The sequence below is a fragment of the Lagopus muta genome, chromosome 7, assembly GCF_023343835.1.
Source record: "Lagopus muta isolate bLagMut1 chromosome 7, bLagMut1 primary, whole genome shotgun sequence".
NCBI lineage: Eukaryota > Metazoa > Chordata > Aves > Galliformes > Phasianidae > Lagopus > Lagopus muta.
In genome coordinates this window covers 21,209,554-21,232,580 of record NC_064439.1, presented here as the reverse complement: position 1 = coordinate 21,232,580, position 23,027 = coordinate 21,209,554, and the positions used below count along the sequence as shown (strand labels likewise).

General features: G+C 39.7%; 1 protein-coding gene and 1 long non-coding RNA gene across 3 annotated transcripts in view; one reads left to right on the top strand and one right to left on the bottom strand.

The window, feature by feature from the left end:
- ZNF804B (zinc finger protein 804B) overlaps nucleotides 1-23,027 on the bottom strand; it is a 213,856-nt gene that overhangs the window by 96,312 nt on the left and 94,517 nt on the right. The gene's annotated exons all lie outside the window — the stretch shown is intronic.
- LOC125695855 (uncharacterized) lies at nucleotides 1,384-9,444 on the top strand. The gene is made up of 4 exons (XR_007378074.1): nucleotides 1,384-1,421; nucleotides 3,584-3,667; nucleotides 6,209-6,336; nucleotides 7,278-9,444. It is a non-coding gene; the product is annotated as an uncharacterized LOC125695855 (long non-coding RNA).

Genomic DNA, 23,027 nt, shown 5'->3' with positions numbered 1-23,027 from the left:
CCAGGCTGCACAGCCCCAGCTCTATCAGCTTGTCCTCATGAGAGGTGTTCCATCCTTCCATTATTTTTGTGGTCCTCTCCTGGACAGGCACCAACAGGTCCACATCTCTCCTATACTGAGCACTCCACAAGTGGATGGAGTACTCCAGGTGAGGTCTCACAGCACAGAGCAGAGAGGCAGGATCACCTCCCTGACCTGCTGGCTGTGCTTTTGATGCAGCCCAAGTTATGGTTGGCTTTCTGGGCTGTGAGGGTGCACTGCTGGCTCATGTCCAGCTGCCATCCACCAGTGCCCCAAGCCATTTTTGGCAGCACTGTATTCCATCTTTACATCCCCCAGCTTGTACTGACAGTGGGGGCTGTTACAGCCCAGGTGCAAGATCTTGCACTTGGGATTGTTGAATCTCATGAGATACAGCTGGGTCCTCTACTTCAGCCTTTCTGGTTCTGTCTGAATGGCGTCCTGTCCCTCAGGCATGCTGACCACAGCACACAGCTTGGTGTCACCTGCAAACTTGCTGAGGGTGCACTTAGTTATATTGGATTGTGTGGCCCCAAGCCCTTTATCCTGAGAACTAAGAAAGTAAACTTAGAAATCAGAAACTTTGCTCTGCCACTTTATATCTGCTTTAGAACCACTACTCACTGACACATTGAACCAGTTCAGCCAGCAGTGGTAAATCAGAATACCTCTCCTTTCATGATACAATAGCTGTATTAAAAGTTTGAAGAATGTGTCTTGCACTCTGATTATTTTATTCTGTGTATTCACTCTTCTAGTAAAAAAAAGTCTGTCCCCAATTGTGTCTGGCCACTAAAAATATAGAAGTTTTGCATTGGAAAAATATGTTGGTTTTTTTTTTCTTCCTATGGGAACAGCTGGAAAACTGATCTTCATGCTCTGTTTTTTCTGAAACTCTATTAGAATGTTACATCATTCACATCTGTGGTTAGCAGACTTCAGGTTTCATCATCTATGGAAAAACCAAAGCAAGATATATGCAGAATTCTGTGAAAAGTGGAATATTAGAACTGCTGTTCTCAAAAATATCCCAGATTTCCAAACTAAATCCTTCCAAAAACAAGCAAATAAAAAGAATGTAAAATCAATAAGTAAAATCCGTTGCAAATTTTGAAGGAACATATATGTGTATGTGTATATATTTACATATACAAACATCTACAAGCACATATTGTACGGGAACTGTTGAGTCACAGCCTGAACCACTGATTGCTCACCTGAGGCAAAGGCAGAGTCAGCCCTGGGAGCACAGGTGAAGGCAATTCAGCTGTGTGACTGGAAGGGTTGGAGCCTGGCTGCACCTCTCCTAGACCTCATTTAAGGGCTGACTGCCAGAGGGGAAGGGTCTCTTTCTGGAGCTCCCTTCTTTTGGAGTTTTCTGCTGTGAGCCTAGGACACAAGTAAGCATCTTCTTTCATTTCTGGTTTTCCCTTTCTATCATGATAGTCCTTCTAGTTATGTGACCTGTAAATTGTCAGCCTAACCACACTACTCTGCTAATTGTATGGCTGTTGATTGTACACATACATGTATATAAATATAACTGTAACATGTAAGGATAACTATGAATGTATATATGTTTATGTTCTTTTAGGAGGTATTCCTGTGTTCTAGCTTTTCTGTCTAAAAATCTTACATAGGAATTTAATTTAGGTACTGAATAATAAAAGGAAGCAAATATTCCCAAAGGTGGATCCCTTTCAATCAATGTAAAGAAAGCAAATGATGCAGAATCAGCACAGAAATCAATCTAGGTAATTTATCCAAATGAGCCGTCAATATGATCCTTTTGATAAAAAAAAGAGAATATCAATTATTTAAAGAAAAACTATTAAATACAGAACTTTCCTGTAAATCAACAGTCTCTTGACTTCTGACAACAGCTGCGTTTAGCTTTAATCACTATTTTTTAGTTTAATAATCCTTGGGCTCCCTCTGGTTCCCTCGATTACCGTGCAAAGCATACAGAATAGATTATATATGACATTCCCAGATGATTTAAAAAAAAAAATAAAGAAAAAAGAAAAAAAAAAAGAGAACTGAAATAATGATTTTTCAGATTCCTTTTCCTCCAGTAAAAATTAATGAGCCAAATTAATCATAGGAATAATTAGTAGGAATTAATCTTATGGCCTTGTCAAACTAAGTAACTTTCCATTGTTTGTCTGGAGGTTTAATGGTGACTTCTAGCAATAATTTCTGCACTTCCAAACTTATTGTAAATAGGCACTGCATTTCTCTATTTACCCGAAGCCGGAATATCTGTGAATATGTAACCATATTTTAAATAGCTCTCAGCTTTTCACTTGGGCTAAATGGAAAAAGTACTTTCTGTTGTTATTATATTTGAGCAATACATGAAAAAAATCTTTCTTTTGAAAACCTGACATAAAAAGTAAAGCTGAGAGTTTACAAGTGGGTCTGGATGATGTTTATCATGAAAGCTGACATTAAACACAGAAATAGCAGTAACTGAAAGATAATAGTAGAAAGAACCAATCTTTAAGTCACTTCTAAACTTTTCAAATTTAGTCAGACATATCTGCAGGGTCAAATCAGTGACAGGTAAATCTTATTTAATGAGTATTTGTGGCAGAAACAATCCACAAATCCTTGAGGTAAGACACTGACAAAGTCAGCTCTAAAATTCCTGCAGTGCATTTAGTTCAAGTGTATTGCAACCTTCATACGAGCAAAACTGCTTTCAATGCAGTGCTTTACTGTGTTGTGTTTGTGTGAAGACTTATAGAACACTACCTATTTTGGCCAATTGTGAGGTTAGGTGGTAAGAATTTTAATGGTCTAAATATTGGACTTACACTCCTAGAAGTGTAGTTATGTAGCTGTGGTAGAGCCTATTCTAAATTAAAGGGAAGAAATGCATGCAGAACCAAATTGCAACCATTAAAACCACATATTAGTACCATTCCAAACATACTACTTCAATGTATTTTTTAACTACATTTTCTTGATCTTTTTAAGATTTTAAGGTCAGAAAAGTGACATGATCATCATCTAACATGTTCTTCTGCTTAGCCTGTGCTACGGAAGCCCAGTCAGTAACTCCTACTTAAGTTCTGTTACCATGGATTGAGTAGAGCATCATAGGTAGAGAGCTGATGAGAAACAGTGCAAATCCCTTTTTGGCAACTGTTCTCTGAAGTTAAATAACTTTGCTTTTAAAAATACACTGTAATTAAATATCTCACACTACTCTCACACCATTGGAGCACTTCATGATTTTGTTTACTGGATTACAAATACTGCCCTGCATTACCATGGCTTATTTTATAAAGCACTTTCAGACCTTTGGATTGCCTTTTTGGTTCTCTTTAGCACAGCATAATGCTGGACCCAATATTTTTTCTGTGTCAAACTCATTGCTGCTAGGGCTGCCAAATACCTCCTATGTATGGACTCAAGTTATGGCAGCATACCCTCTGTTGTCCTATGGTACATTATTGCCGTTGATAGCAACAGGCAATAAAGATATAGAAATGTACCCAGGCTATAGGCAGGAAGAAAAACCATCAACATGAACCTAATACTCATCCTGATTAAGGACTCCAGATTCTGATGACTCACAGCAGCTGCTCAACACTACCAGAATGCAACTACCAACTCCAGGACACAGAGGAGCATAGGGGTGAGTAATAGGTCCAGGGAAAAGGGTAGGAAATAAAGGTGTGTAAAGCAAAGCTTTTTAACTAAAGTGCTGTTACTACTGAGGCTTTTTTTTTTTTTTTGTATGGAAGCAGCCTAGCTAATTATTCTTTGTAAAAATTAGATCTCAACTTATAATGATTAGACCCTTCAGATTTCAATGGTAATAACATTAAACTATTGGCTATATAAAATGGTATGTTTGGGTTTTTTGCCTGCAAACAAGATTTTGAGCATAAAGACGACAAGAGTGAGAGCTTGCCTGTGGCCACTGGGGGCCCTGGTCTGAGGCTGCTGCTGCAGCTGACTGAGCAGAGAAGGAGCTCTGGACACCTCAGATGGGACAAAGGGACCAGCAGGAGACCAAAGCACATCTACATTTATATTCATGGTCTGACCAAAGCCTCAGTTTCTGTCACTTGCAGTGGCACAAGAAAGGACACTATGGCTGTGATAATGCTGATGCAGTTCTTTAATTTTCTCTCACTCAGTAGTAGTTTCTGGATTTCAGATAAATCTTGCAACTTATCTCTGATTTTTTTCCAGAAGCTTTAACATTTTCACTGGAGCATAGAAATCAAATCGTAATGCTTTATTCCAATAATCTCTTCAAAGACAAGCATTGCATTACAACTATTCATCTTCTGTATCAGCTTTAAGCATTAATGAAAGTAGGGAAAGGACCAGAAATCAGTTCAATTTTGCAACACATCTGTCTTAAGAACTTCTGCTTCTGACATGAAGCCATAGGAACTTTTTTCTCTACTATAATTTCCAACAAAGTGGAATCCTGATTCCTCAGCCTCCATTATACCTGATCCTGAAACTCCCAATGACTGTATGTGTCAGGGAAGCAGAGTAGGGAGAGGGCAAGAGCTGGGACATCAGGGAGGTAAGCAGGCAGCACCAGAAAATTGAAGAAGTTACCATTTCTCAAGAGTTCCATCAGATTTACTTACTGTAGCCAGGATGGTTCATGATTAATAAGAGCTTTGGTTTGTTTGTTTGCTTAACTGTAAAATCTGAAAGGCCAGTCTGAGAGATGATAATGCTGCATGTGTGAAAGCCATTTGGATCTAGGTTGACTAGTACTTGTTTAGCAAAAAAAAAAAAGAGTGGGAATAATAAAACAGCCTACTTTGTTGGATGGTTCTGACAAGTTAGTAATTATCTTACATGAGCAATTTTATAAAAATGCAGCTTTCCTCTGATCAAGTTCAAATACCATGCTCTATCCATCAATGACAAAAGTCAGCTATTTTTACCTTATTGCAATGCTACTTTAACTCATAAATTATATCATTTTTTCCTAATATTTCTTCAGTCCACACAGGCCAACATGCTTAAAATGGCAGCATCTTGCTGAGGTTGTGCAGATACTAAATGCATAGATTATGAATTCCTTAATATTTACCCCTTCCTTGTTTAAGCTAGTGTGCAAATTCCTTAAAGTAGTTCCTCATTCTATGCTTTTCCTATCAGAACTGTAAGTAATATTTTCCTACTGCAGGAAAAACTTATTGGTGGCAACAGAGATATTACGCATCTCACAAGGGCATTGCCAATTCTGGGCCAACTGTGCCTTGTATTAATCTCATTTTTATTTTGATGCTTCTACTTGAAAGCACAGAGAAGAATAGCATTCCCAAGATCAGTAGTTATACTCCTTTTTGTTTGTTTGTATCCCTCCAGCTTCTTCTAGAGTCTAAATTAGTATCTCTCCAGTTTGGTTTCAGACTGTAAGGATATTCTGATGGCAAACCAGGTTATGATAGTAAGAATAAAATGCTTTGCAAAATCTCTCAAAGAATGTCAGTGGTCATCATCTCAATTATGGAACACTTCAAGTTAAATAAATAAATAAATAAATGCCATGACTTTGTCCAGAAGTAATAAGGTTCAACATTTGGTACATGTCAAGTTAAATTTCTTGCAAGAAACTTAAGTCCTTCATTGGTGCCAGGAAATACATATGTGCTAAGAGCAGTTCTGTATAGATTATTCATCCAAATATCAAGACTGAAGGAAAGTTCTAGCCTGTAGCCATAAATTATTTTGTATATCTGCAACAAATAGATAAATTTTCTGCCTATGCAAAGTATGGCAAACGATATCATATGGAACACAAGTAGTCAAACTCAGGCCAGGCTTTTGAATTTTGGAATAAAATATTTGAATTCTTAGTCTGAAGTTAAGAATTTACGACAGCACAAGGACACTTTGATGTGCCTAGCTTCACAGACACAGCTAGATGCTTATCATCTGAGTGAAGGCATGCCAGCTTGGGGATCCTGAAATAGCTCTGTGTATGTTTCTGTTTATGCATTATTCAGCTTTCAAAAGCTGTTTGGTAAGAAAATTAAGACTAAGTGGCAGAGCCATTAAAGAGAGGACACTTAGTACTTGGGCCAGAGACCTTCAGTTGACTTGGTGTGTAAAAGGACAGGTCCCAGGATAAAATCAATACCTCATGCAGTTTTGCCATTTTCGTTTCTGGATTAATTCATTTTCTCTGCATCCACAGACAGTGGTCTGACAGGTGACCATGCTCATCAGGAGCAAGCACCAGTGACTTGCAAGCTTCTTGATGGAGCCAGAACTGTGACTTAATTGTGTCTTGCTGTAGACAAGAAGCTCATTTTGAGTCCCCAGGTAGGCTTTAGTGAAAAACACTAGAAAAAATGTAAAAAACCACATAGGCATTCAAAAGCAGCATCTTTGCTCTAAACAATTGCATTAGTTCCCATAAACAGTAATCACAAAGCTACAATGGAAACAGGTCAAGTTCTTGCCCTTGCATTTCATTGGCCTCTCAAACTACGTGAATAAAATGAACTTAACCCACATACTCAGGAATTTAATGTTAACTATAAAATTTCATCTTGCTTCTTCTAATTTTCATTTGATATGCCTTAAAATGGGAAATAAAGACAAGTGCCACTTTAAACTAAGTAATTGTTTCTTAACATTAGGCTTGCTATCAAATTAGTCTCAAAAAGAAAACTGAGATTTGCCCAACTATGAAAGCTTAGTTAAAATTTGAAATTGATTTATTTTGCCCATTGCATTATTCTTCTCCTGCATATTCAGTAGTTTCTCATGTACAGCAGAGTAAAGGCAACTTGATATATAAACATATTAAAAATGAATATAAAATGTTTTATAAGCTACATGTTACTGTAATAATAAGTTGACAGAGTTCACAAGGATGCTCTGTGCTAGCAACAAAATGGAATATTTGTAATAGTGTCAAAGTGGAAAATAAATTTGATGACACTGCAGAGAGCAAATGTAATTAGTTATAAACAGGCTTTATTTTGCAAGTTTATGAGATATATGATCTGGAATACAAAGATATAGGAACTGAAAAGTGGTGGTGACTATGAGACAGGGTAGAATGAAATCTGTTTTGCCCATTTATCTAAGGGCTGTACAACCAGATTAATGTGTTAATATTAACCAGGAAAGCACCTAGCTTGAATGAAAAAGTGATTCTGTAACTAAAGAAGGGAGATCTTAACTCTGCCATTATTAGCAGGGAATTATTTCATGAAAATGCAATGTTGATTAAAATACCTATTGCTTCTCCGCAGGAATTTAAGAGCAGAATATGAACAATAATTCAATACAGAATGAAGCTGTAGGTGTTTTACCAGGAAGAGCACTAGCTCCTCATCAACAAAAAGCGTATCTTGAATCCATACAGCTCCTGTCCTTGCATTTCTGTCAGAAAGATATCTTAGTACAAACATACAAATAACTGAATTCAAAATGTATTTAAACTTGATTTCTCTTAAGTATGAATGGCATACTCAAAATGTCAGCTTCCCCACTTTCTACATCAACTCAATTTTATTTTAAGTCCACTGAGTCAAGCACCTGTGCTCTCTGCTGCGTGCACACACACAGCCACGGAGGCAGCAGGTGAGGCTCCCATTGCAGACTTCTTGCAGTGGAGGGCACAAACAACAGGGGGGCAGCTGTTAAGACAGTTGAAATGCCAGTCCGTGCACACACTGATGAAAAAGAAGAGTCCTGCATGCAAGAGTAAGCCGACAAGCTGCCAGCTGGACTGTGCTGCTCCATGATATCAGCAATACAGGAGCTAAAATGCAATCACAAGTGGTGTTGCCTGCTCTTCTATCAACCTCTTCATGCAGAAGCTGTGTTCCAAGAGGAAAATGAATGGTCTTTGACAAGGAAAAGCTATGCTTCCTTTTTCTCAAGCATCGCTCATAGTGTTTCTAAGGTTTCTGAATATGATGTAGGTTATTAGCACTCACTGCACCATTTGTGACTACAAAATGTCACTAGTCAATATTTTTCCCATGTTCCCCTTTCCTTGCTGCAGTCTGTGATTAACACTTGATATTTCAAGAGAATACTCAGCCTGCAGTTACTGCTTTGCTTTCATATTTTTTCTCCTTGTTTATCTTGCTGTATTCTTGAAATTGCTTTGCTTCTTGGGGACTTAGAAAAATCCAGTTCTATGGTGGCATTTTAAAAACAACTTATCTGGGCTTCCTGGCACTGTGACAGACAGAGTGAACTCAGACATGCACATCTGCTTGCTTTCTAGTGACTCACTGCAGGTATTCCAGTTGTTGGCCTATGAAACGAATAAGGTTGTAGGACTGTATCCTTGCAGCTGACCCAGCACCAGGCAGACCTCCTTGTTGAGATCGCACATGCTTGCTCTCAGGGACCCTACACATCTCCTTAAATCAAGCTCTGATTTGAACTCTTTAGATAGAATCTAATACAACATTGATATATGAGATTGAGAACATCTGAGAGATAGGGATCGCAGGACGTAGTGACAAATGTATCCACCGTGATGATGCCAAATTATAGGTATTGCCTTCACATCTGTACTGTATGGTGGCAGAGAATGCACATCTGATAGTGCTATCAGGTGGAGCTACCCTCCTGTAAACCCATGACAGGATTCTCACACAAGTAATACAAATTAGAGTGAAGAAGGAAGAGAAGGTTGTTTTTGGCAAGTGTATAGTTTAGAATTGTGCCAGAGCTCTGAAACGAGGAAAAAGCAGCATGAGTATTCAGCTGTATTTTCAAGCTGTCTGCCTTTAACCTTGTTTAACTTTCCATGAACATTTGGAAAACTCCTAGCACGGTGTTCTATGATTATCAATATTTATGTAGAGCAAGGGCTAAGTTTTTATGCTCAAAAATTTATACAAAGTGAATTTTATATTTGTTTTCCATAAACATCAGTATCAGAAGCCTGGTTGTAGCATTAGCACTGTGCCATCAGGAAGCAGAAACAACACTGCATGCCTAGTGCAACCCATCACTGTTAAGCAATACAGACAATACTCCAGAAGAGATCTGTAGAGTGCATGAATCATAGAATAACAGCACAAATCTGCAGAAACAGTCATCTGTATATAGGCTTTCTGTCAATGGAGAAAAGGAGCAAGATTTATCATGTTCAATTTAGGTATGAATTATTCATCCTGCTCTTTTGGCAGACTTGCTTTCAGCATTATTTTCATTTTACAATATACTAAATTTATTCAAGCTACTAAGCAGCTAATATATAATTATTATAAATGATCTTATCAGTGTACTGAGAGCTTCTGTTCTCTTTTTTACTAGGAAATAGTTAAGAAGCATAGTTTTTCTGCAGAGGTAATAAAGCCAGCTAAGAATTAGTGGGCAGACCCATTATTGTCTCCATTTTTCTGAAGGTAAACCGAAGACGAAAGAAAAACTTTTAAATGTTGACCATTTTCAGCTTCTTATATAACATGATTGTAGATCTCAAGACTCAAGCTAACTCCACTAATTGTTAATAAAGTGCCTTTGTCAGACTTTATATTTTCCATTTTGCCGTATACATGTTTTATAATAATTTTCTAAGATCCTTCTTTTCCGCAGAAGCTGAAGTTACCAACAAATAAATTGCCTTCTTGAAGTCAAAATATAGGGAAAAAAAAGTCCTCGAAACACTTCAGCATCCTCCAGAGGTCATACTTCGTAGAACAACCCTTCCATTCCATTTCAGTATTTGTGAGGAGTATTTACCCTCAGTGCCCATCCGGACCCTGTACACCGTGCTGGGCTTTCAGAGCTGGTTTCCAGTCAACTACATGCACAGGAAGACATCTTTTGGGGCTGTGGCCACATGGCTTTGCAAGCCCTGCTGGTTAGACTTGCAGACAGAAACACTCCTGTATCCAGATACAACAGACACACCTGAAACATCCTGCTTCATGAGAAGCCCAAACTAACCTGAAGAGGTGTCGGAAGAGTGATACAGAATACCAAAACTAGATGCTGGAATGTGAGTGGCTCTAAAGCCATCTTTGTATGAAGCCAAGTCTATTCTCTCATGTGGATTTAGTCCCCACAAATAACTTCTACAGTAACATCCATATTGGCTCTTTAGCAGATACACTGTGTTTCTGTAAAAGATTTCCCTTTGCAAAAATTCCATTACAATAGAAAAAAACATCATCACACGATAGTCTTAGCACATTCACCTTTTCTCAGCTAGATGCTTATGATTTTGGACAGTATTTCCCATAAGATGTTTCTTGTTCCACGTTTGTACTATCCCCAAATCATGTTCAATTTCAACTCCTTTAAAAAGTGGTTATTTTAAAGTTTTAACTCTGCACTGATGGAAATGTCTCCTGTATTCAGTGCAAGGTCTTACAATTTTATGATACAGCCTTGTACACCTTTTATTGTTAAGGCCATTTTTATTAAGGCTCAGGAGGAGGCAGTGACTGGCCCCCTGGTACTATTTGAATTTTACATCATGGGACAGCACTTTTAAAAGCAGAGCAGGGTTATTTTGGTAGCAGATCAGAATCTCAATTTACAAAGACCATGGTGTAGTCAAGTGCCTTCTCACACCAGTGAATTCCATTGTGTTTGCATCATACTTATATTTAGCTGCTGTCATTGAAGTTATTGCTAGAAACAATATAAGCTCAAATGTCCCCTGCAGTTAAGCAAAATAATAAAAGGTTTCCTGGGATTCCCTGCATTTATGGTTATTTTTGTCTTTCTTTGTTTGTTTCTTTATTTGTTTTTGCATTATTTTTCTCCAGGTATAAGTGCCTTCCCAGATAGTCAACTCAAATTAGCAGTACTGTTGTCATATATTCGTAAAAGGCATAATTCCCATTCCAAACTTTTACCATCTCTATATTGTTTTAAATTCTGACTTTTTAATGAAAATATTTTTTTAACACTTAGATTAAATCTCATTTAGAATTAATTTTTATTTTAATGTACTTCAAATTTCTCAAAAAGCTTCTTATTTTCCACCCATAATGAGTACATTATTAGGAAACAGATCACTCTACATAAAACTGCTATTATGTGGTCTGCTGAAATGCTGAAAGATTGCTAGCCATTGCTGAAAGCTATCTGGCAAGAACAAAAATAGGGGGGTATTAAATACTAAGTAGACTCAATCAAATATAAAACACTGAACATTCGCTGAGCAAATTGACTACAATTCAAAAATGCTTTATTTATCCGCAATTAAATAAAGCAAGAATTAATTACAATCTGCTGTATCTGAAAATACCTTTAGAGTCCTATAGATGGAAGAGATTTAGAGATTCTGTATGATCTATCATCTGTCTCAGGGCAGGATCAATCCCACTAACATCAGTCCAGCGCATCCTCATAAAATGTTACTAAAGACGGTTTGTCAGTGACGGAGATGAAGATTTGCAATCTTCATTGTATATTTACCATTTTTTCTGGTACCTATTCCTAGTCACAGTGCAATTTTAGGGCTTTTTCTGTAACTATTTTTGTAGCTTTGTGTCTTTTCTCTTTTTTAGGCTAAAATCCATTTTTTTCTGTCTTCCCAAGTCACGCTGTTAAGTTCTCAAGGACAGAAAGAGTCTGACATATGTACAGTAGACTACATTTCTGTCTGTACTGACATGGTAACTTCCTACAATGTGATAAACTCTAGGATTGTGTTAAACAAGCAGCAGTTGTTTGGTTTTTTTTTTCCAGTATTTTGCTTAATTGGCAATTTCCCAAGTGATCGTTGTGACTGCGCCCATGTAAATGTTTGAATTTGGGGCCTTCTTGGTATGCTCTAGAAAATTTTGTCTATTCATTAAAAACTAAAGCCAATCAATCAAGCTCAATCAAGCCAATCAGTCAAACTCAGCCAAACAATGCTGCCACAAAATGGAATATTTGGCTGCAGCAGTTCTAGTGCATTGGCATAACCTAACTGAACAAAGTGAATCGGATCTCTCAGCATCCCCCTCCCTTTCCTCCTTGGGCACCCTCTTGTTTCTCCTGCATATGATTCTGATGAGCTACAGCCACTGTGTCTGACTGTGGCCATCAGAGAATCATAGAATCACTTCTCCATCAATTCAGAAAATTACTTAGGTTGGAAATGATCTTCAGGTTCATCATGTCTGACTGTTAACCTGACCTACGAAGTCCCATCACTATACTGTGTCCCTGAGTACCACTGAAGAGCAGAGAGATGCCTGCTCCTTGCACCATGGCCCTCTGATTCCTGCTAGTTCAAGGCAAAACTCATCACCACCAATACCTTCCCTATCTCATTTCCTGCAGACATAAGGTGCAGTATTTCCCTGTTTGTTTTTCCACTGCAATCTGTTTAGGATTCTAGTGCTAAGCAGTGGTTGCTTCTAGTCACAAAATGCATTAATGGTTCTGCAGAAATGATTTTGTAGCAAATGTGAGTCATGAGGGAGGCATAAGGAATTATTTTTGGGAAATAACTGTCATAAGGGAGTCACCTGCACTATCACTCAAGTGTTTTTAGTACCTAGGAACAGGCAATGTAAGGTAAAAGCTTTTTGTGTTTTGGAAGTGGCACTATGAGGAACATAAACTGCTACTGAATATATTAAGGCAGGTCATTCTTTCTTTTCTCACTATCTACTAAAAATTCTGTTATAAATGTCAACCAATACAGTCAGCTCACATGAAGACTGAAATGCTCCCCCAGTGTGTGAGGCACACTCACCACATGCAAGGTTACCACTGCCTCCAGGCAGGTGTTGGAGGACATGTGCTGCCAGCTCTGCCAAAAGGTGCAGAGGGCTTTCTGAGGGGAGAGTGCTATGGAAATGTACGACCTCTTTGCTGAAACACTCTAAATCAAGCTAGGTGCTGCAAATACCATATGTACCGAGCTTTCCCATCCCACTTCTGCTATATTCCCAAAGCTTTAGAGGTGCCCAGGCCCACTCCTCAGCTGCTTTAAAGCACAGCTTGCTTTCACAGGCCACACTGGGCTGCAGAGTTCTTTGCAGATCAAGGCCCACCCCTGAGCTGACAGCCATGGGGAGTAGGGGCTGCCCTATGGCTGCATGATGCTGGTGAGGAACACCTCTACCTCGCTGACTGCCCACCGGCAGCCCTGCACTGCAGCACTGAGGTGTGTGAGGAGAGCTCAGCCTTTTGATCAAAGGGGACAAGTGTTTTCTGAAGATAAATGGCTTTGAGAAGAAGGTCTCTTTGTTGCAGTCAGTAGACATTAAGTGCTGCCCTATAAACTGAAAGGCTACTTCCTTCCATGGGGAGCACTCCAAAGCAAAATGTAAAAACAGTTTCCTCCTGAGAAAAGGTACCTGCTTGGTATTCCCTAGGCAACAGTGAAGTACCCTTTCACAGGAGATGCTGCTCAGAAGAGATTTATGAAATGTGGCAGGGCAACATCAAGGCCTTAGAACCATTAATTTAAAATGCCTTTCCCCTTCATCCTCCCGTGCAAATTGCTGAGCAATCACGATTTCTTCTTACCTTCTGCTCTCAGCGATACAGCTTGTGTCATGCCAGGATCACAGTTCCATGACATTAATTATACACAACTAAGATATACTTTTTATTTTGTGCCTAAAATGGAAAAGAGTGCAACGGAACACAGGAGACTCTGCCTGTGCTTAGGGAAATTCATTTCAGCTCTGTACCTCTTTCAAAAAAACCCCACGGCTTGAGAGATGTTTCATTTTGAAAGTAATAAAAGAGTCGCTGCTACATCCAGGGCTGCTTACTGTGGGATGCCTTAAAATATTGAATAATAATATCAGGAGAAAACGCTTTGGACCTGCTTACTTTTGTGTAACTGAATAAAGATGAGATGGCAGAGAAACCATTCCACTTTTCATCTATCTCTCAACATATGAAAAGACAGAAGCACATAACTTAGCTGTAAGAGACACAAAGTGTCAGGTCAGTAAATCTGCTTCTTCCTGGGGTAAGACTGCCACATCTGGGGCATCCTACAGTGTCAACAACTTACATAGTTTCCCATTGTTTCCACATTTTCTACTAACCAGAGGAACTCGATTTACAGTAGATAAAAGACTCAACTTCAGAATGTTTGACCTTAGCTTTCATTCCTATAATCAGTGTGCTTTATCTCTCAAGCAAGGCAATGCTTAGGAGTTCTCATACTCCACAAGAACAATCATCTATTCTCTGGGATCACACGAGTAACCAACTTCAGTGACTAAAGAAGGGACAAAAATACTGCATTTATTTTGTGCCTTTTATTTTTAATGTTATGTTATATTTATGATCCCTTATTCCCCATTTGTAGTTAGTGGTTACTTATTAATGACTCCTATTCTTTCTTGTTATAATGTATGTGATAGAACTTTCAATTTCTGGGGGAAAAAAACAAGGAGGGATTATACCATTTACTATATCACACCATTAGACTCTGAGAAGATTAATGAACTGAAGTATTTCAAACCAGACGTTAAATTTCCTAGTTGCTCAACCAGTACTTGTTGGTTTTCCCTTGTATTTCTTTTCTGAAGTCCAAAGTGGCCAAGAAGCTAACACCAGTTCTTGCTTCGCTAATCCCAATGCAGTGCTTCAGAGACAATTGGACCATCACTGCTCACACCTGAGAAGGTATTTTTACTTCTTTGAAGAAAAAAAACTGTTCTTTATCTTTGAGTAAAACTACTCCTATGGAATATAAAACAGGAACATTAAGTTGTAAACCAAAAAGACGACCAACTGACTGTTGAAGAACATCTGCCTTGCACTATTCCCCAGGCTATTACTCTGCTGGGGATATTGTATAGTCCACTGTGTCCTGGAAAATTCAAGAAGCCCAAGTAAGAATTTGAGATAGCTGGAACAAAAGAAGAGTACAAAGCAGAACTGAAGAACAGAAGGATTCTGTGGCACATTGGGTACTCAGAATAGATTAACAGATTTGAATGCAAAAGAAGTAGCCACTGTAATTTGTCACCTGCTCTGTTTGCATAACCTTATGCACTAGGCATAACACTGTAATAATAGAGAATCTTGCCCATTCCTCCATAATTCCTACAAAACATACAACACTGGTAATTACATTTCTTTGTATTGGGAGCATATCTTCAATGGAAAATCTAGCACTTCTCTGAGCAAGCTGCACCAGTATTTATCTTTGTTCTTTAAAAGTGCTAAAAATACTTATTTAAAGTTTGAATTTCACCAATGATGGATTCCAGTTATTGGTTCATTTTGTGCTGTTTGCTAGATTTAAAAAGTTTCAATTATCCACTGAAAAGGTAAATCTACTTCTCTGTGTATGTTTGTGTGATAGAGAAGGAGGGACCATTTTTATCTTTAAACCAAGATAATCGTGCTATTTAACAAAATACAGGTAGTAGAAAAAAAACAGAAAATTATACTTAGAGCATTTCTTCAGGATTACCTTTAGAAATAATTGGTAACTGTTTTTCATGGGCTCAGTACAGAATCGCTATGGAAAGCATAGCTTTTTTGCATGTACGTTATCCAAATTTTTAGTTGTGTTTTCTCCTGACAATGCAGAACAAATAAAAATGCTCCTATCTGAGGTACAACTCATGAAAATACTCCCCCTCTTTATCCTACCTTTGGTTTACACTAATTAAGGACCACATTCTCATAAGTAAAACCTATGTCAGTACTGTTAACTCACAGATTTCTTCCATACAAATATATGAAACATTTATTAATGCATAACACTGACAATTTTTGCTTTGGTATCAAGGTGTGATATCAAATACAAACTTCAGAAAAGCAACATGTAAATCTTAGTCATCAGTGTTTTAATCTTTTGCACTGTCGGCTCATGTTCAGCCGAGCATCAACCAACACCCCCAGGTCCCTTTCCTCTTCACAGTCATGCAGCCATTTGTCCCCTATAGTGCTGCATGGGGTTGTTGCGGCCAAAGTGTAGGACCCGACACTTGGCCTTGTTGAACCTCATCCCATTCACCTCAGCCCAGCAATCCAGCTTGTCTAAATGCCTCTGCAGGGCCTCCCTACCCTCAGGCAGATCGACACCACCTCCCAGCTTGGTGTCATCTGCAAACTTACTGAGGGTACACTCAATCCCCTCATCTAGGTCATCAATAAAGATATTAAACAAGATGGGCCCCAGTACTGATTCCTGGGGGACACTACTTGAAACAGGTCGCCAGCTGGACTTTACTCCATTAACCACTACCTGTTAGGCACAGCCCTCTAGCCAGTTCCTTTCCCAAAGGTGTGTATACTTTTCCAGGCCATGGGCAGCCAGTTTCCCCAGAAGAAGCCTGTGAGAGACTGTGTCAAAGGCTTTGCTGAAGTCTAGGAAGACTACATCCACAGTCCTTCCCTCATCTACTAGACTGGTCACCCAGTCATAGAAGGAGATGAGGTTGGTCAAGGACGACCTGCCTTTCATGAACCCATGCTGGCTGGGCCTGATCCTCTGGACACCATGCACATGCCGTGCAATCTCATCCAAGACGATTTGCTCCGGGATTTACCGGGGATTACTTTCCCCGGTACCAAGGTCAGGCTAACAGGCCTATAGTTATATAATCATCCTTACGGCCCTTCTTGAAGATGGGAGTCACATCAGCAAGCCTCCAATTCTCTGGGACCTCTCCAGTTAACCAGCAGCGCTGATAGATGGCCCAGAGGGGCTCAGCAATCACCCCCGCCAGCTCCCTCAGCACCCGAGGATGTAGCCCATCTGGTCCCATGGACTTGTGACAGTCCAAACGGAGGAGGAGCTCTTTGACTGTGTCCACCTGAATCGCTGGGGGCATATTCTGACTAGCATCCCAGACTTACAGATCAGGGTGTAAAATGCCCAGAGGATAAGTGGTCTGGCTATTAAAGGCAGATGTAAAGAAGGCATTGAGGACCTCAGCACTCTCCTTGTCCTCAGTGGCCACATTCCCTGCTGCATCAAGTATAGGATGAAAATTATCCTTGGTTCTTCTTTTGCCACTGATATATTTATAAAAGGATTTTTTATTGTCTTTTACTGCAGTGGCCAATCTGAGTTCAAGTTGGGCTTTTGCCTTCCTAACTTCCTCCCTGTATACCTTAGCTACTCCCTTGTAATCTCCCCAAGTAGTCTCCCCTTCTTCCAGAGGAAATCTCATTATTGTGTTGCGGCAACAGGAAGACACACTATACATGCTGTCTCCAAAACAGATTACTTACAGAACAAAATAAGTAAGCAGGCACATGTGCATAGTATGTAGCACCTGCTAAAAAGTATTCTGTAAAAACTCATTGCTCAGTTTTTATTGTAATAATTTATTGCATCATTTTTGTACATTAATTTCTTTCAGAACCTAGCATAGTGAACTGGGTTTTTAAACTCCTCAGAGACTGGACACAAGGTTTGGATTTCTAATTCTCTCTGCCACACCTAGGTAGGTAAAACAAATGCCCAAACTCACTGCCTTTGTCATGAAACGTGTCACTGTTTTCAAAACCAACTTTGGAGCAGCAACAGCAGCTCTCACCACAGCAAGAGAGGGGCTGTTCCCGTCCCTGGTGTTAGTAGTCCCCATGGCCAGCTCTCAGAAAAACCAGCACAGGAAGGGCATCTTCCTATGCCTTGGCCCCGAGAACTTGTGGATGTCATTAGCACGTTGTCTCAGTATTGCAAAGGCAGGTAGATGTCAGTCCCTCTTTCTAAGACTCCCCTCTAGGAAAAGAGTAACTTCAGCTGCAAGGGAGGGAAAACTTCAAGGAAAGTGCAACTTCAAGGTGATATTTTGATCTCGCACATCCTCTCCCCAGACTCCAGATAAAACAATGGAATGTGCTTTTCATCCCACCATGAGCAGGTGAGCACTGGGGAGCTGGGGAGCTCTGCCCGATGTTACCAGACCACCTCACAGAGCAGTTGCTCCCAGAATGGCACAGCAGCATGGGCTGCTGACAGCACATACTTCTGAATGCACTTGGGATGTAATTAAAGCCGGATCCCTGAATTAGTAAGTTCTGATACTTTTGGAGTAAATAAGCTGAAAATCATTTCTACAGTGTGTACAGTTGTCAGTAATGGCCGCAGTTCTCAAAAGACAAGGAAAAAAAAAGAACAAAAAAGCTCCTATTTTACAGAAAAAAAAAAAAAATCTGCCTTTTTTCCTTTTTTGAGCTGAAACCCGAGGCTCAGCTTCATGCCATGCTGACAACAGCAATGGAGGGCTACAGGGTGTGCCCCAAACACAGCCAGCATGAGATGCTCATGACTGATGCTCTACTTCAGATTTGAAGTGAGTGAGTGTTTAAGCAGAGAATCTGCCAGCAGACAGGGATAGTTGTACTCAAACATGGAGCCAGGGGCTAAGAGCCTAGAGGTGAAATTCAGCTGTGGCAGTGTCTATATGACCTATGTGGGCCAAACAAATGAATTCAATACACTTACTGTTCTTTCAGGTAATTTCAATTACCTCTTCCTCCTCTGCATCTGAGACAAAGTTGTATATATCCAGAGCCTCCAGATTACACATAAAACATGTTTGAGAACACAGAGGACTAACACCTAGATTTCTCTTTTTTTGCTACTTTCCTAAATTACCTGCTTAACCAAAGTGGCAATGCAAACAGGACCAGACATACCATGGCAGGCAGACCACTCTCAGCTTGCTGCACATGCCTATGCTTCCAGGTGACAGCAACTCCCAGTTAGGGCAGCACCAGATGACATTTCCAGGAAGCGCTGAGCTACATAGGCACCCAACAAAGATATTTTTCAAGGGAGTTTGCAGCGGCCCAGTCTGAGATATCCTGAGTCATTTTCATTGCAGTGTCAGCAGTGATCTTCTGTAGCAACAAATTAAGTGACTGCAGAGAGAGAGCCAGAAAGACTGTCGACTCCAACCAAAAAGATCAGTTCTGGAGTCTCACATTCAATTTCCTCCCAACAACAGCCACATATTTGCAAAAGTATGTTGTATCTCAGGTGGGACAAGTTGGGAACATCTGCCAATATTTCTCACCTGTGACAATTCTGCATTTGGTGCCTGCTGTCAGTCCTTCACAGCCACCTCTTCTCCCCAGATGTAATTGCAAAAGCCACTCAACTGTAACTTGGAGGACAGCCAAGTTGTTGAAGGGAAGTCTTTCTTCCCATCTGAAAAGATGAACCCAAGGAGCTAACTATTATATTTTAGCTTGACAAAGAGTTTTAACAAAGTTCCACCTGACTTTTAGGGTTGTTGTTCATGCAGGTATTAAAGATCTAACTAATCATCAACATTTGCATTAATTGGCATTTATATTACAGTAAATGCAGATGGCAAGTGCCTGCAGGCTTTTTACCTTATCTATGTTTGCTGCTATACAGTATGGCTGTATAACTTATTATTTTCAAACATTTAGAGAAATAAAGCATTTTAAAAGTGTCTTCTGAATACAGTGCAATTAGTTTTCCAAAGAAACAAGTTCATTCAGACAAAGGCAATAGCAATATGCTTTAAAAAATCAGAGGACAATATGGTAAACAAAAAAAGTCAGTAAAGTAAGTGAGGGACACATAACACAGCTCCTGTAGGTACCTAGATGGTAAAAAACCTGTTAGTACAAATGGCACAGAATGGGAACAGCAGCACTCCCCCCCAGGTGAGCAGCATCAGCAGAACCAGGAAATAAATCTCAGGTGAGTCTGGAGCTTAGAACTGGAGCAATGCTCCAGTCTCTTGGGAATTGGTGGGCTTACTGGAAGAGCAATCATATGGAACTTAAGAAGCTAGACTGTGCAAGGCCTTTGACTTGGTACCACATCACGCCTTTATTTCTAAATTGGAGAGATATGGGTTCAAAGACTGGACTCATCAGTGGATAAGGAATAGGTTGAAAGGTCACAGACAGAGGATTGTGGTCCAGGTAGAGGCTGTTGATGAGTGATGTCCCTCAGGGTTCCACCTTGGGAGTGTTACTTTTCAATATCTTCATAAATGACACAGATGATTGGATTAAGTGCACTGTCAGCAGGTCTGTGGATGGTACTAAGCTGAGCAGTGCAATAGATCCAACAGAAGGGAGGCTACCCAAAGGGACCTGAACAAGCTCAAAAGATGGGCCCAAGTGAACTTGATGAGGTTTAAAAAGTGTCATGTGTAAGGTGTTGCACTTGGGTTAGGGCAATCCCAAATATGTGTACAGACTGGGAGAACTCACTGAGAGTAGCCCTGGGGAGAAAGACTTGGAGCTCCTAGTAGATGAAAAGCTGGATATGAACCAGCACTCTGTGCTTGGAGCCTGGAAGGCCAATGGTATCCTGGGCTGCATCAAAGAGATGTGAAAAGCAGGAAGATGGAGGTGATTGTCACTCTCTACTCTGCCCTCATGAGGCCCCGTCTGGATTACTGCATCCAGACCTGGGGTCCCAAGCTCAGGAAAGTTGTGAAGTTTTGCAAATAGATCCAGAGGAGGGCCACAAAGATGCACAGAGGGCTGGAGCACCACACCTACAAAGAAAGGTTGAGAGAGTTGGAAAAAAAAACGTTTTCTCTCAGAGAGAGTGGTCAGGCAGTGGAATGGCTGCCCAGAGAGGTGGTGGAGTCGCCATCCCTGGCAGTGCTCAAGAGGCGTCTCAATGAGGAGCTATGAGATATGGTTTAGTAGCTTGTGGTAGCAATGGTGATGGGAGGACAGTTGGACTAGATTATCTTGTAGGTCCTTTCCAACCTTGTGGTTCTATGATTCTATGATTGTTCAGCTTGGAGAAAAGAAGGCTCTAGGGAGACATCATTGTGGCCTTCCAATACTTAAAGGAAACTTATAAGCAGGAGGGAAATAAATGTTTTTACTTGGGTAGATAGTTACAAGATAAAGGGGAATGGTTTCAAACTAGAAGAGAAGAGATTTAGATTAGATGTTAAGGGGAATTTTTATTCTGAGGCTGGTTAGGTGTTGGAACAGGCTGCTCAGAGATATTGCAGGAAGGGTTCATGAGGCCCTGGACATCCTGATCTAGTGCGTGATTTAGTGGTTGGCAATTCTGCCGATGGCAGGTAGAGTTGGAACTAGATGAACTTAAAGGTCCATTCCTACCCTAGCTACTTCTATGATTTAACGATTCTAATCTGGAGTAGTCAGAAAGTCAGAGCAGATGATCTAAATAACAACTCCCTCTTGTTTTCTGGCAAGGTGAGTCTGGGCAGCCCTGTGTTGCACTTGTATATAAGTAGTTCCCACTGCATCAACCCCCAGCTATTTTCTATTTCATGAATGTGACAATGCCAAGAATATTCAGCTAAATGAAGGTTTATCTTCATTAGTAGAATAGATTCTACACTCATCAATTTAAATAATTATGCATTTTAAAAAGAAATGTGTTCATGCACAGCATATAAAAGCTGCCAAGCTATTTATCATATTGCTAGGTAAAATTTGTTGCTATCCTCCATGTATCCGTACCACATTTGCAACAGATTCCAATAAATTTGTTGTGGTGTAATGGCAGAAATGTAATGTAAAAATCAAAGGAATGATAAAATTGCAAAAATGTGGTTGCAATTCCCACTATACGTGGTAGCCACTTCTTCAAGAACTATTTAAGAAACTGTGTAGATAGCACATGCCATATAACTAGCTCGGTAAGCACTCCCCAGAAGCAGATCACTGCTGATGACTGCTAAATGCTGATGCTTTTAATCACTTCCACCACTCACAGGGGTGGTATCTTGGTCATTCTCCCAGCCTCTCCACCAGAACACTTCTGCTGGCTCATACAAATGGAAAGTTGGAAGCAGGTTTGAGGAGATGATAGACATGTTACAGGGATGCAAACAACCAAAGCCTGTCTACTTCTCACCAAGGAACTGTAGATCTTCATCTGTCTCCCATTCTTTTGGCCTCCTTTGGTAATACATGATACTTAACCTCTCTGTTGTATTTGGGTCAAAGTTAACAGTCCTCCAAAACTTGTTTCTAAATACATTTCTAGGATGGTAAAATTAAACAGCAAAAAGCCGTATAATTCAAGATGGTATTTTTTTTAGAAATTACAAGAAGTTGAAAGCTTCTTTCAACAAGACTGAGACAGAGACAGTATTTTGATTTTCCTTTTTCACTTCTAAGCTCATACTCGCCTACTACTTAGGAATTACTGTTATTAGAAGAGAGCCTGACACCCCTCACTGAGCTTAGAGGCTCATTTATGGCTATTAGCCCAGTGATGGTGCATTGAAAAGTATTGCACCTGTCACATTCATCAAATCCAATTTGCCCATCTTACAGCTTTATTCTTTCCCTTCTAATGTTCTGAGTAACTCTGATTTTTTTCTCATGATTTTCTCTGAGTCACTAATTATTACATTTGTTTTCCATTAATATGAACAGCTAATATTACTTGAAGCAGTCTGACAAGACGGTAGATCATCTAATTTTTTGTGTCTTATATTTGTATGTGTTTCTGAAATAAAGGTGTATGTAATTGTAGTTAATTAGTGAGAGCGCCAAGAACAATCCAGACTAAGCTTTCAGCTCTAATTATATATATATTCCATATAAGTATAAAAAACAGTCCATAAATATGTATACACATTCCATACAAATACACACATATATGCATTCCACCTATATATATATATATACATATATGTATGCATAGATTTCCCTTTGTGGATTCAATTCTGCAAAGCATTTAAGCACCTGCTTTGAAGTCCAGTGTTTTTCTAGCTAAAACCTAATTCTCTGTATTTCTACAGATGCAGCTTCTTGATGCTAATGCAATGTGAATAATGTTAAAGTGGGATGCTGAGAAGTTGGTGGTAAAACTGCTCTGACTGAAAAGCTAATCTGAGTTCAGCAGAAGTCCTTCTGAAAGAAGGACTGTTTCCACAGCCTCAAATCCCACTGCACCAACACTGCTCTATTTTCCTGCTCTTAAAAAACATCTGTCAGCAGCCTGACTAGCAAACTGAGATGCTATTTCCATCACTTACTCAGTAGCAAGGCAAGATCTAAGTGACACTAAAAAATAAAAAAAACAGAAGTTATGTCCAAAAGCTCTTGTGCTTTTGGGTTGGTTTTTTTTTTGTTTTTGTTCAGTGACCTTGATAGCG